The sequence below is a fragment of the Vombatus ursinus genome, unplaced genomic scaffold (genome assembly GCF_900497805.2).
Source record: "Vombatus ursinus unplaced genomic scaffold, bare-nosed wombat genome assembly UNPS02014809.1, whole genome shotgun sequence".
NCBI classification, from domain to species: Eukaryota; Metazoa; Chordata; class Mammalia; order Diprotodontia; family Vombatidae; genus Vombatus; species Vombatus ursinus.
Genome location: NW_020954587.1, coordinates 2886733 through 2900344, shown reverse-complemented (window position 1 = coordinate 2900344; position 13612 = coordinate 2886733).

Here is a 13612-nt window from a genome sequence, read left to right as displayed (position 1 = left end):
TGTTGGTGCAGTTGTGAAGTCATATAACCATCCTGGAAGTCAATTTGGAAGAATACCTAAAATTTTGCTAAACTGTATATACCTTTATTCAGTGACACATATGTATATATTGCAAAGAAATCAAAGACAGAAGGAAAGGATCATATGTACAAAAGATATGTATAGCATCACTTCTTGTTATAGTAAAGAGATTGAAGCAAAGCAAGTGCCCACCATTTGGGGAACTGCTGAACAATTATGGTATACAAATGTAATGGAATATTATTATAGCAAAAGAAATGACAACAGGGACCAATTCAGAGAAACCTTGGAGGATTTCTATAAAATGATGCAAAATGAAGAGAGCAGAACTAGGAGGATGATCTATACACTGACTCTAACATCATAAAAAAAAGCAACTGTGAAAGTTTAAGAACTATGATAAACACAATGACCAATTAGAACCCTGGAAGTCTGATAATGGATCATACTTCTCATCTTGAAGCAGGAGAAGTGACATAACAGAGGCATTGAATCAGAAATATACATTTTTACATATGGCCAATTTGTAGATTTGTTTTTTGTGTTTGTTACTAGGTGGTACTTATTTTTGTTTCTATAGAGGCAGTCAAGTGGCATAGTGGACAACTGGACTTGCTGTCAGAAAGACCCAAGTTCAAATCTAGCTTCAAACATCTATTAGCTATATGATTCTAGGCAAGTCATTTAACCTCTGTTTACCCTGTCCCTTAAGAACTGTTTTCTGGCATATGCAATGGAATTGACTCTCATCTCGGAGCCTCTGGGCTTAATGAACTCTAACTGCAGCAACATTTTGCACATGGCTAGAATGTTAGTTACCAAGCAACCAACCACAAGGATGGAAATGTTTTCATATTCAAGAGTGTCTTATGATTTCCTTTACACTGTAGCCATCCTATTTCCCCTTTCAAACACAGGGGTTTTATTTTATAACATTGCTTTGAATGATCTGAATCAATCAGCTAATGCATAGCAGCCTCACAAGAAATAGTAGATAGGTTCTAGCTATATCAGATCACAATGACTAATAGTCATAATATGAAAGGCAATAACATTTAAAGGGCCATAAGGAAATGCCATTCTCACAAGAGCATAACCAACCTGATAATTGTTCCGTGTGCCAGCCAGAAGAATGATTCCCTTTGTGTAACCAGTAAAGATTTATCCTTTTATTTAGAGAACTCCCCTTCTTGATTACAAGATCAGCTTAAGAGGAATTGGAATTCTGGTCATTTTGTTTTTTTAAATGATACAAAACAGATATAAGATGAGAGTTTTATTGGGAACCAATAAAAGGGGCACAAAGGAGATAATTAAATTTATTCTTCTTAGGCCACATGTTGGATGACCCAATAGGTCTATAAAGTTCTGGAGTTTGGTAGAGTCAAGAGCTCGGGTATGAGGCCCTGCCGTTTACTAGTTTACTAATATGTTTTTATGAAGACTAGCAAATCACCAAACTATGCATCAGGTAGGCAAGGTATTATCAATGCTGAATCTACATCATGCTTAGAACTGCCAAACTGATACTGCTAAAACATCTTCAATAGCTCCCTAGTGCTTCCACAATAACATGCAAAATCCTCAGCATAGCATATAAGGACTTCTAAAATAAGGTCCTATCACCTACTTTTGCAGTCTCATTTCATATTACTCACCTTCATGCACTCGCCATTCCCCTATGATTGCTTTGCTACCTATTTCTTGTATTACAACATTCTCTCTTCCACCTCTGGGCCTTTGCCTAGATGATCTCCCCTGTTTGAAATGTATTTACCTCTTCACCTCTGCATCTTGGAAATCCTATCTTTCTTCAGGACATGGTTCAGATGCTATGTCTTACAGAAGGTCTTTCCTGATCTCCCCCGGGATGTTTATGTTCTTTTCCTCTCAAAGTGACTTGTGTTATTTTCTATATACTTTCTATTTACTTACCTGTGTAGTACCTGTTATGTCCCTTCAGTAGCATGTAAGCTTCTTGAGGGCAGACACTGCTTCATTCTTGTCTTTGCCATATATATTAGGATGGGAACTGGACCTCTGATAGGGAATTCTTGAGTGAAGAATACTTCTTCCACCAATGGAGGTTAGCATTATCTGTGTAGCTGACAGTATTAGAAGATTGCCCAGAGCATGAAGGGGTTAAGTGACTTGCCCAAGGTCACACAGCTAGCATGCATCAGATCCTAGGCTTTTCTGGTTTCCAGGTCAGCTCTCTATCCACTAGGCCATGATGCCTTGTAGAGTTGGTTGTTAATAAATGTTAGTTGAATAGAACTGTGGGTATGACAGACTTTAAAAGGAATATGCCTACAATTTATTAACACACAGTTTCCATATTTAAGGTTAGATTTTATTTTAAGGCAAAGAATTATCACAGGTTTTACATTAACAAGGTGGCTATTTGTACAGGAGGGTGTTTCATTGGTAAGCCAACACTGTACCACTGCTTTAAATACTATAAATTCTAGTTTCTATTGGGTTATTTACAGTACAAAACTAGTATAGAAAACACATAGGAAATATCACAGTGTTTTAGAACATTGTAATAGCAGTTTGTGAAACAGTAAGGTGCGTTTTCTGCTAAAGCAGAATTAACCTTGGTTCTACAGAGACTACATCTCACTATGGCTGGGAGCAAACATTACAATTAGAGGGGAAATAATATTAGGCTGTAGCTCTCACTTTCTTATTCTGTGAGCAATCAATATAAGAACTTAGGATGTGATCAGCATTTTGAAGTTCATTCTTCCAGAAATGCACATTAGGTAACTGTGCCCTTGGACTCATGTCTATAGTTATACCTTTATATGTTGTTTTGTCCTTGAACATGTATCTGCTAGGTTCCATAAATGTTCATTTTCCCCCCTGACAGATATGTCTATCTAATTTAATATACAATTCATTGCATTTCTCCAACAGGACAGAAATGTTGAAGAAGTTGTTTTATATTAGGTTTTGGGCAACAGATCTCTATGATTCTTATGTTTAAAAAAATGATATATCAACATGTAACTTTTCAGTATACTTGAGACTACTGCTGTGTTATAATTTAATTTAATTGCATTTAATTCAGCAACTTAGGACATTGTGGAATATATTAAAGGATATGGCAAAGTGTTTGTTGTGTTTGTACCTATTTGCTATATGTCTATTTTTTTAATGTACCCAAAAGTACCCAGAAATAATTTGTTGAATTGTTTTCAAGAGAGCCTAGGGCCTTTTGCTTCTACAAAAAGGTATTTGTAGAAAAAGCATTTGCCATTTACCTTGCAAAAAAGTCATTGAAAATTTGAATTATGTAATGCAGAAGTAGTGTTAGATTTAACATTCTAATGTGCATTAGTAGGATTTTGAAGTCATAGCTAATTCTTATTATTTGACTACTCATTGATTACTTCTATATGTATATATTTGTATAGGTATACAGCTATAATCATAGGTACATATATACTTTACTAAATATTGTTAATTTTTGCCTTGTGCCCTGATGTAAATATATTACAAAGGATGTCATTTTTATCATGAATATTATTGTTGCTGTTGTTAATCATGTGAATAGTGACATTAATAGTAATTCTCTGATATGACTAGATATATTAGTAAGACTAACTACAAATTATTCCTTTATGGTCACATGTTAATTAATTAACTGCCTTAGCATACTACTACTGCTTATGACATATTCATAGAATGTTTGACAAGGTAATAAAATCCTGTTTCTATAATTACTGTTAGTTCTGTGAAAATATTTGTGCAATGAAGCAAATTCTGTGCTATTCTTTTGGAAATTTTCCATTCCTATCACTGATTAAGTTGTAGCATTGCCATACAAGCCCTGAGTATTTCTGGCATATGGCTTTTGGATATAATTTAATTTTAAAATATTCATTTTCTAAGTTTTTGTCAATGTAGGTTTGCTACAGCAATCCAAAAGAATATGGCACTAACTTACCCATTTTTCACATTGGTGATATTAGCTGAAACCTCTTTCACTATCCATTCCAATCTGCAGATAGATAATGGGAATCTGCCCCATCCATCTATCTCAGCAGAGGCCATTGGATGTTCAAAGATGCAAAGGGTGTTGCCTTTTTTTGAAAAGAAATATCATGGTAGAGGTCTCTATCAGATTGATCCTAGTGCTAATTTTTGCCTTTGGTTGTCACAATCTTTCTCTTGTGAGGGTCTATATAAAAATGGAATTGAATTGAAGAAGAGGACAGAGTTGCTTACAGCTGTTGCTACCTTCAAAAGACACTGAAGGGTAAAAGGGTCCCCTCCTCCCCAAGAAAAGAGACAGATCTGGTCATTTAAACAAATCTGCTCTGAAGAGTATTTGTACTCTGATGAAGAAGATTCTCCTATCTTCACTGACAAATGGAGCTTGTCTAAGGACCCTAAAGACATACCTAACGTGAAGCAGTGCTACAGCCTCTATTAAAAGACCAAATTATAACAAAAGTAACTTGCTGATAATCGCCAACAGGCAAAAGTAGCATATAGTTCGTTTAGACTAATGTCTATGGCATTTTCTACTTCATATAAAACACATAATGACAGTGCACAAAGGTAGACACCATAAATCAACATCACAGACAACACATAGCAAAACATCAGCCAAAGCTGCATTTCTCTACTAGATTCCCATGTGCCTCATGTTTACATTGATACACGTGAAGATGTTTCATGTTTAATGTCCACAAGAAGTTGTCTTCCTTTCCCTACCACCTTCTCTCTTTAGAATATTGATATTGCAAAGAAGGAGACACAGAGAAATGGGGTTATTTTGGAAATTAATGAAAGCTCATGCCCATAGATCTATTACAAACATTCAGATGATTCCATCGTGTATATAGGGTTGTCAGACCTGAAACAAACAAAAAAGGTATAAAAGAGTTTCTAATTTGACTGAGAGTAACAAGAAATGATGCTTTGGCCTCTGGGGAAATTGAGGGGTACAAGAGGATAAACCAATACTTTTCTTTCAGCAACCCATTTGGAACACCAGTAACAGCTTTCAGGATACCTTTCCCAGAAATTAGGCAAAACTGTTGCTGTGAAAACTGGCACAGTCTATTTGTGGGAAATTGCAAGGAAGAGAAGAAAAAAAGGAGGGGAGGAGGAAAGGAAATGAACAGAGATCTGAATGCAAGTGTTTTATTACAACATACAATGGAAACTCAACTTGTGTTCTAAAATGTTCTATGGCTATAAGGTAATTCAAAGTGATGCCTTTAAAAGCACAAGACCCTTCCATTTTAAAAGGAAAGGAATCCAATCTCCTCTCTAGTGATCTAGAAGGAATTATAAAAGTGAGGTGCCACACTTTCCTTATTAATAAAGAAAAGAAGAGGGAAGATAGCAGTATGTTCAAAAAATGTAACACCTCAAAAGTACTTCACACATTGTTAAGAAGTCTAAACTGAAACTATAGATTAGGAAGGACTTTAAATGGCAAATTTCAATATAGTTCCATTCTGTTCCCCTGGGGCATCTTCTTCTTTTATTTTTTTTGCTTGTTTTTTTTTGTGTGTGTGAGGCAATCAGGGTTAAGTGACTTGCTCAAGGTCACACAGCTAGTACGTGTCAAGTGTTTGGTCTGAGGCTGGATGTGAACTCAGGTCCTACCTGACTTCAGGGCCGGTGCTCTATCCACTGCACCACCTAGCTGCCCCCTGGGGCATCTTTTTCTTCTTGAGGAAACCTTACTGGAATAGATCTACCCTCACTTCACTGGAATGGTTAGTCAAAGCTATATAGAAAATATCCTCCAAAAGAGTCTAACAAATACAAGGACCTCAGAATCAATTATTAACTGTGTGACTTTGGGCAGTCACTTAACCTCTCTGGGACTCAGTTTCTTCATCTGTAAAATATGAGTGGCACTATCTGCCCTACTTTCCTCCCAAGGTTGTTATGACCAAATTTGCTAATGTATATGAAAGTGCCTCATAAACTGTCAAGGGCCAAAGAAACATAAGCTCTCATGATTTTTATTGTCTTTCAAGGAGATAGATTGATACCAGTACCAGGACTGAGATATTTAATTTAACATATTAAAAAAAATTTTAGAATTCTAAATTAAAGTAAGATGCCAAGTTTTCTTTATTGATGAAATGAGCAGGCAAGTTTTATTCTCCCATTTGCATGAATTCAGGCTCCAGCAGGAGTTAAAATCATGTTTGAATACAAGACCTCATAGGCGAAGGGAACGATCATTTGTTAAATATCTACTATGCTCCAGGCACTGTGCTAAGCATTTTTACAAATATTATCTCATTTGATCCTCGTGGACAACCCTATAAGGCAGGTGCTCTCATTAGCCCCATTTTACAGTTGAGGAAACTGAAGCAGAGTTAAGTGACTTGCACAGGGTCACACAGCTAGTATCTGAAGTTGGATTTGAACTCCTGTCTTCCTGACCCCAGGCCCAGTGTTCTGTCAACTGTATGACCTAGCTGCCTCAGCAAAATGAGGTCTTTTATGTAAGGTGACTCCTATAATAAAGTCTGTCTCTGTCCTATTCCTTTATTTCTTGCCTTGTTGTTCAGTCATGTCTGACTCTTTATGACCCCTTTTAGGGGTTTTCTTGGCAAAAATACTGAAGTGATTTGCCATTTCCTTCTCCAGATCATTTAACAGTTGAGGAAACTGAGGGGGTTAAGTGACTTGCCCGGTGTCACATAGCTAGTAAGCGTCTGAGGTTGGATTTGAACTCATGATGAGGGTCTTCCTGACTGCAGGTCTCTATTCACTGTGCCACCTAGCGGCCTTAAAACTCTATCCAGCTGCGGGGAGGACGATAGCTACTAAAGGACCAGTGTGCAGTGATTAATGAGAGCAGGTTCTAAAGAGAAGAGATTATCATTCAACAGATATAACTAACCATATAACAGATATGACTAACCAGGAATGTGAATGATCCATATCAAATGTGAGAACCAAAGATTTCAAGAAGAGCAAGAAAACAATAATATACCCACCCAAACCATGGAGAAACTTTATCTAAAGGAGTTGTCCTGGGACCCCATTGGCCTAAGTGACTGGAAGCTTCCTTCCCCAAATCTCAACCCCCTCTCAATCCTCACTGTCCCAGTCAAAATGTGGAATGGGCAGGGGTGGGGAACCTGCGAATCCAGGCCACATGTGGCCTTCTAGGGCCTGGGGTGCGGCCTTTTGACTGAGTCCAAGTTTTACAGAACAAATCCTTTTATTAAGGGGATTTGTTCTGTGAAGTTTGGATTCAGTCAAAGGGCTACACTTAAAGACCTAGAGGTCCACATGTGTCCTAGAGGCCAGCAGGTTCTCCACCCTGCTATTAGGCACCTATTGTATAGAAGGTACTAGGAAGAGAATGACCAAAAAAACGAAAACATTCCTTACCCTCAAAGTGTTTATATTCTATTGGAAAAGAACTACTTACCTACAAAAGTTATCCATTGCAGAAGCAAGAAGGATGCACACAAATGAATTGAAATTATTGCTGGCATTAAATATGGTCAGGAAATATAGATATGTATACACACACACACACACACACAGACACACACACACACACATATATTCGCTGTCAATTCCAACCCTGATCCTAACAACTGAAAAGGTACTGGATTTCTTTAATCAGACAATGAGAATGTTCCCTATTTGCCTGAACTATGAGGAAAGTCAGAATTAATTTCACCATTCCACTGGAGAAATTAATCTTCCCAATTGCCCAAGGCATCTTCTCTACTTTTTTATTAATGGTTTTGAATTCTGTTAGTTGTTTTGTTTAAATTGTCCTGATTTCTTCTTGCTCTGATATCTCAACATCAGAGCAAGAAGGAATCAGGACAACAGGTGGGGAACAAATCATTAAATATAAATAAATAAGTAAATCACTGATAGGAGCACCCTGGTGCTTCTGTCATGCAAAGTGGGCTTCTCTTGACTGTGAAACATAATATTTTTCAAGGTTCTTTTTCCTTTCTCTGTTTTTATGCTTTTTTGTCCATTTAAAACTTACTAACTCATTTGAATCAGATAACCAAGGTGAAGCAGAGATCTGAACAGCAAACTAAACATTTAGGGGTAGTATAGATACACAATTGGAAAACTAATCCAGGTCTCCATACAGAGAACATAGTAAAGGCTTTGATTACCCGTCAGACAACTCTCTGGCCTGAATTAGCCTCAGCAACCAAACTCAATGAATAAGTGTTTTGCTATCCCCTTTTGCTGGCACAGTGGGAAAAGGGATAGCATTGTCCAATACATTCCCTTGCTTAAGAAATGCTTGTTGAATTGAATGGAATTGAATGGCTCTGCAGAATTGGCCTGCTGCCTTCTGGTAGGTTCTGGTGTACACTGAATCCTTTGCTCCCAGGGAAACAAATATTTGCATTGAACAGATCTCCATTTATGCAGGAATGATTTCTGCCTAATGGAAATATCCTCTGTGAGGATAAGGAAGTCATATGTATACTAAGCATAAACAGAACCTCTATGGAAGCAAGGTGGGAGTGATGAACCAAATTTAAAAAGCTTATGATGATGGTGGGCATGCATGGTGTGGAAAGAGAGATCTCATCATACTTTTGGACATTTTGTTAAATCTCAAGAGCAATGTCATGTCACACATACACTAAGGAGACGGCATTTTGTGGGGAAATATCTGAGAACTTAAATGAACATGGCTCTTTTTTCTGTACCTAGTAGACACATAGCAAAAATTAGATGGATTTTTTTTTCTATTGCAACATCCATTTACTTAGCTTCAACCACAAATCATAAGCATAGTTTACTTGGCTACTATCAAGTGCATTCAAAGCCATTGTGATTTATTGTCTAAAGCAGGCGTAGGGAATCTGTGGCCTCAAGGCCCTTTAGGTCCTCAAGTGTGGCCCTTTGACTGAATCCAAACTTCACAGAACAAATCCCCTTAATAAAAGGATTTGTTCTGTAAAACTTGGACTCAGTCAAAAAGCTGTATCCAAGGACCTAGAAGGCCACAGGTAGCCGAAGGTTCCCCACCCCTGGTCCAAAGAAAGCAAAATGATAAGGAATGCATCTGATGGAAACCTAGGGGCTCATAGGGCAGGTAACATTAAGAGGTGAGTCAAGGTAAGAGCTCAAATTCAGGCAGCACTAAGAAATGCCATTGAGTTGATAACTATACTGCATTATGGGGAATATCAAGAAGGGATATTATTATCTCAATCTCTCATTTTCTTGATTAAGAAATTGCCCTAACAGAGATCACTAAAGGGTCCCAGTTAATAGGATTCAAACTGAACCACTTCCAATATCAAAACTAAACCACCCACATTAGGAATAAATGAATCAAACTTTTTCAGCACCAATCAGTGAACAGTACATGCTGGATAAAATTGAAGTGTGGGTAGGGATGACTTACAATTTTATTTGGGGAAAAGAAATATAACAATAAGATGGGCTTTCTAACTGCCCTGATCTAAATGGAATACAAAATATCATTTCATTCCTTTTCTATGGTTCCTCACAGATCAACTTTTAAAATCTTTCATGACTATTTCCCTTGAATCTAGTATTAGACTTCTACCTCTAGTTGTAAAAATGCAATGCTATTTTACCTGCATTTAAAAGCTTCTAAAGACAACATTCTATAGCTCCAGAAGACATACTGTTACACAAAAGACAAGTCTTTGGTTATTAAAACCAGATTGATCAAATTGCAATATTTTCCAAGCTTAACTTATCATAGATCCCTAGGATTAATCTCCCCCACTTTACTTTTGCAAAAACAAAACAAAGTAAGTCTTGACTCTCATCCTAGCTTTCTTTTTTTTTTATTTCTGTACCATCCCCTGAGTCACACAGGTTTTCAACCTCAGAGAGGTCCCTTACTCTCCCATCTCCTTCACCTTCCACATCCAACAATTGTCAAATCCTTTCTCTGGACTGTGCCCACCTTTCTACTCCCACTGTAACCACCTTAATTCCCTCCTTTGTCACCATCTCACCTGGATCATTGTAATAACCTCCTTACTGGCTTTACTGCTTCCAGGTTAGTTGAGGCCTCCCAGTGCATGCTTGCTGTCACTGTCTCATCATTTTCCAATGGACTTCTCTGATTATATCACTCCTCTCCTCAGAAACTTTCTTTGCCAAGAAAGCCCATTCTTTCTTGGCCCAAAGGAAATTTAAATTCCTTCTATCGGCATTTAAAGCCTTAAACAATATGGCACCAACCTACCTTCAAGCCTTTTCTTTCAGCATTTTCCTTTCCTGCCCTCTACAGTAAAGGAAAGTTCTTCCTTCTCTGGCTCCTTTATCCTTTGCTTACTTGCTTACATCCCTTGTCTGAACTGTTCAATGTTAAATCATCTATTCTGTACTTTCTAAAACAGGATGGTTTTATATTCACGGATGGAAAGACTGTAAGAGCATCATGGATCATGCATTTATTTAAAGCTGGAATGGGCTTCATCTAGACCAACATCTCCCACCCTCACAAAAACAAAAGCAAACAAAAAGCAAACCACACAACAAACCACTCTGTTAAACAGATGAAGAAGCTGAAACCCAAAGAAGTTAAGTGATCTGCCCAAGCTCACATAGGTGGGGTGATTGATCAGATCCTAGTCATCTAACTGCAAGCCCATCTCTTCCCCCCACACCAAGTAAGAGTTTCTTCCCTGAAAAGAAAAGGAGAAAAATCCCCAAACACCTGTGTGTTTACACTTCAGGTAATTTAATTTTTTTAAATGTAGGTTCTGGTAAAATTAATTCATGATTCTAACCTAGAAGAGTGAAATTTTTCAAACAATAATGTAACTCATTTAGATCTTTATTTCCAATGGAAGTGGTATACATAACGATGCTTTGGCCCACCAGGGTCATACTTTTATTACCCTAATAAAATTCCATTTATGTGAAAATAAATCATAGTATTAGGGATTGTTTTTCTGTCATTGTTATTCTTGGAACTGAAATAAAGGCAGTTAAGTTATTTTGTAACCTTGCCTCAATTTATTTTCTCAGTTCCTTATCTTGAAGGACAGTAATCAAGCAGATATAGAATGAAATAACAGAATTCCAAGCTGGTAGCTTAATGCATAGCTTTCATTAAATTTTTTTATAAAGTTTTAAGTAGCTATAGAAAGAGTTTGCTTTGATCGAGTGCTATTTGAATGTTGTAGAGTCTTATGCAAAACAAGTTTTAGGTTCTGCCCAAGTATTACTGTTTCCTAACTCCCCAGAATGAAAACCACTGTTTGAGGTAATGAATATAGGTCTGTGTTTATAAATATAAATATTCATTATAGACAAAAGAACTACATTAAAATTTTCATTTTTGTTTGTAATGAGTAATAAATAATGATTAATGAGCAATAAATAATGAAAATACAATGGAGAGAAAGTTAGATATGACACTTGCTTAGAAAAGGGTTTTTTTCTATTAAAAATTAAATAAGTGTCAAGGGAACAAAATACACAATAAATACAGTAACACAAATGAAAAGAATACTAAAAGAAACCAATTCTGAAGAAATGTAATGATCCATTTTGACCTAAGAGATCAGAAAATGAAATATACCTCCCAATGCAGAAGTAGGGAGCCCCATGTGCAGAATGCTGCACATGCTGGTGCATGTGGGTCTGTAGCATACCACCAGAGTGGTCACTCTATTAACTGGTTTTGCTCAACTGTTTAGCTGGGGATGTATCCAGTCATGACTTTGAGGTAAAGACAAAAGTCATTTATTTCTTAGGGAAAGAACATGGTCCATTGGAAAGAACCCTAGTTCTGGCATCAGATCACATAGGTTTGTGCCCATCTATCATACTTACTACCTGTATGGCTTCAGGTAAGTCAATTAACCTTTTGGGCCTCAGTTTTATCATCTGTAAAAAGAAGGATAGGGATTACATGGCCTCTCAGGTGTCTTCTAGGACTAAATCTATGGTCCCAAGCTCCAGCTAACTTATTAGTTGGGGACAAATGGTTGTATAAATGACTTTCTTTCATATGCTACACCTTATGAACTCCTTTGCACAATTTCAGTATCTTATTCATTTGTATATCCCCTTAGTGCTATAACATTGAATCTTATACTCAATAGGCTCTCAATTACAAATGTTTGCTGTACTGAATCTTGAAAATATAGGTGTGTTTTTTTTCTCACCACCCTACAGTAGAAAATTGATCATCACAAAAGTGTACAGATAAGCAGAGAAAGGAAAACAATTTATGCAATTGATAACATCTTTGAAGAATCTAAGATTTCTGATCAATGCAATGACCAATCACAATTCCAAGGGACACACAATAAAGTACAGTAACCACCTTCCAATGGAGAGGTGGTAAACTCAAGGTGCAAAATGGGACATCTATTGGGCATAGTCAAAACAGAATTTTTTTTGCTTGACTATGCATATTTGATACAAGAATTTTTTTTTTAATTCTCCCTGCTAATGGCAGGGGGAGGTGGGAAGGAGAGAAAATAGATTTTGTTGGTTAAAAAAATTAAATAACAAATTACATGGGTGCATTCAAAAAGCTATAGTGCTTTGCAACTATGTCTGTACTAGAACTGTTTTAAGATTTCTATCCATTCATAGAAGGGTTTCAACTTCTCTGACAGCTCGTCTTTAAAGCTTTGAAGCAATTCAGCTATTGAATAGATGCCTGGGGAGACAAGTGAAACAGTCTAAACTATTAATTTTACTGAGAGTGATGTTTTACCCAGGTTCGCCATATAAAGTCTCTTTTGGTCTGTGACCAAGATATTGGGTCAGCAGTATCCTACTAGAAGCTGACAAAAATGATTTTGTAGTTGATTACCCCAGTTGATTACCCCAGAATTGAAGTAGGGGGATTGACCAGTAGTTTTAAAATTCAATGCCCTAAAATACATTTCATACTTAAAAACAGTATTTAAAAAAAATATTCCTATGCTTCATGCCTGAAATTGATCCACATCATTGTTCCCAGAATCCTTCTCTTTCAAGGTTCACCTCAGATGCCACCTTTGTTCCTGATTCTCTGAGCTAGAAATAATTCCTGCCCCCTCTAATCTCTCACTTTATCCGATAATTTAATTTGTATCATAGTTACTATGTACAGTTTTCATCCTCTGTACCAGCCTATAAACTGCTAAGGACAAGGACTGAGGTTTTTTTTTTTTATCTTTACATATTAATACCTGGTATGGTGCCTTGCACAAAGTAGAAGCTTCACAAATGTTTGTTGAATTAAAATTCAATTACTAGACAATACTGTTAACACATCAAAACAGAGAAAAGTACTTGACAGCAACACTTGTTACATTTGCTAGGCTAAAGCATTTTACATGCATTTCTATCTATTGTAATGAAAGAGAATAGGATCAGGGAGAGATTCACTATGAAGCTGAATGGAACTTAACATCTCTGGGTTTAGAATTAGTTGTGAAATAGTTTCTTCAAAGTGCCTGAGGCAATGGTACAAATGCAGGTTCTGGACAAACATATCTATTCAGTAAAAATAACATTTTCTTAAGTATAGATCACAAGACTTAAAACAACAAGATTTTGTCATTTCATCCATCAGAAAGTTTTACCCTTTTCAAAGTTTTCAGCTTTAGAA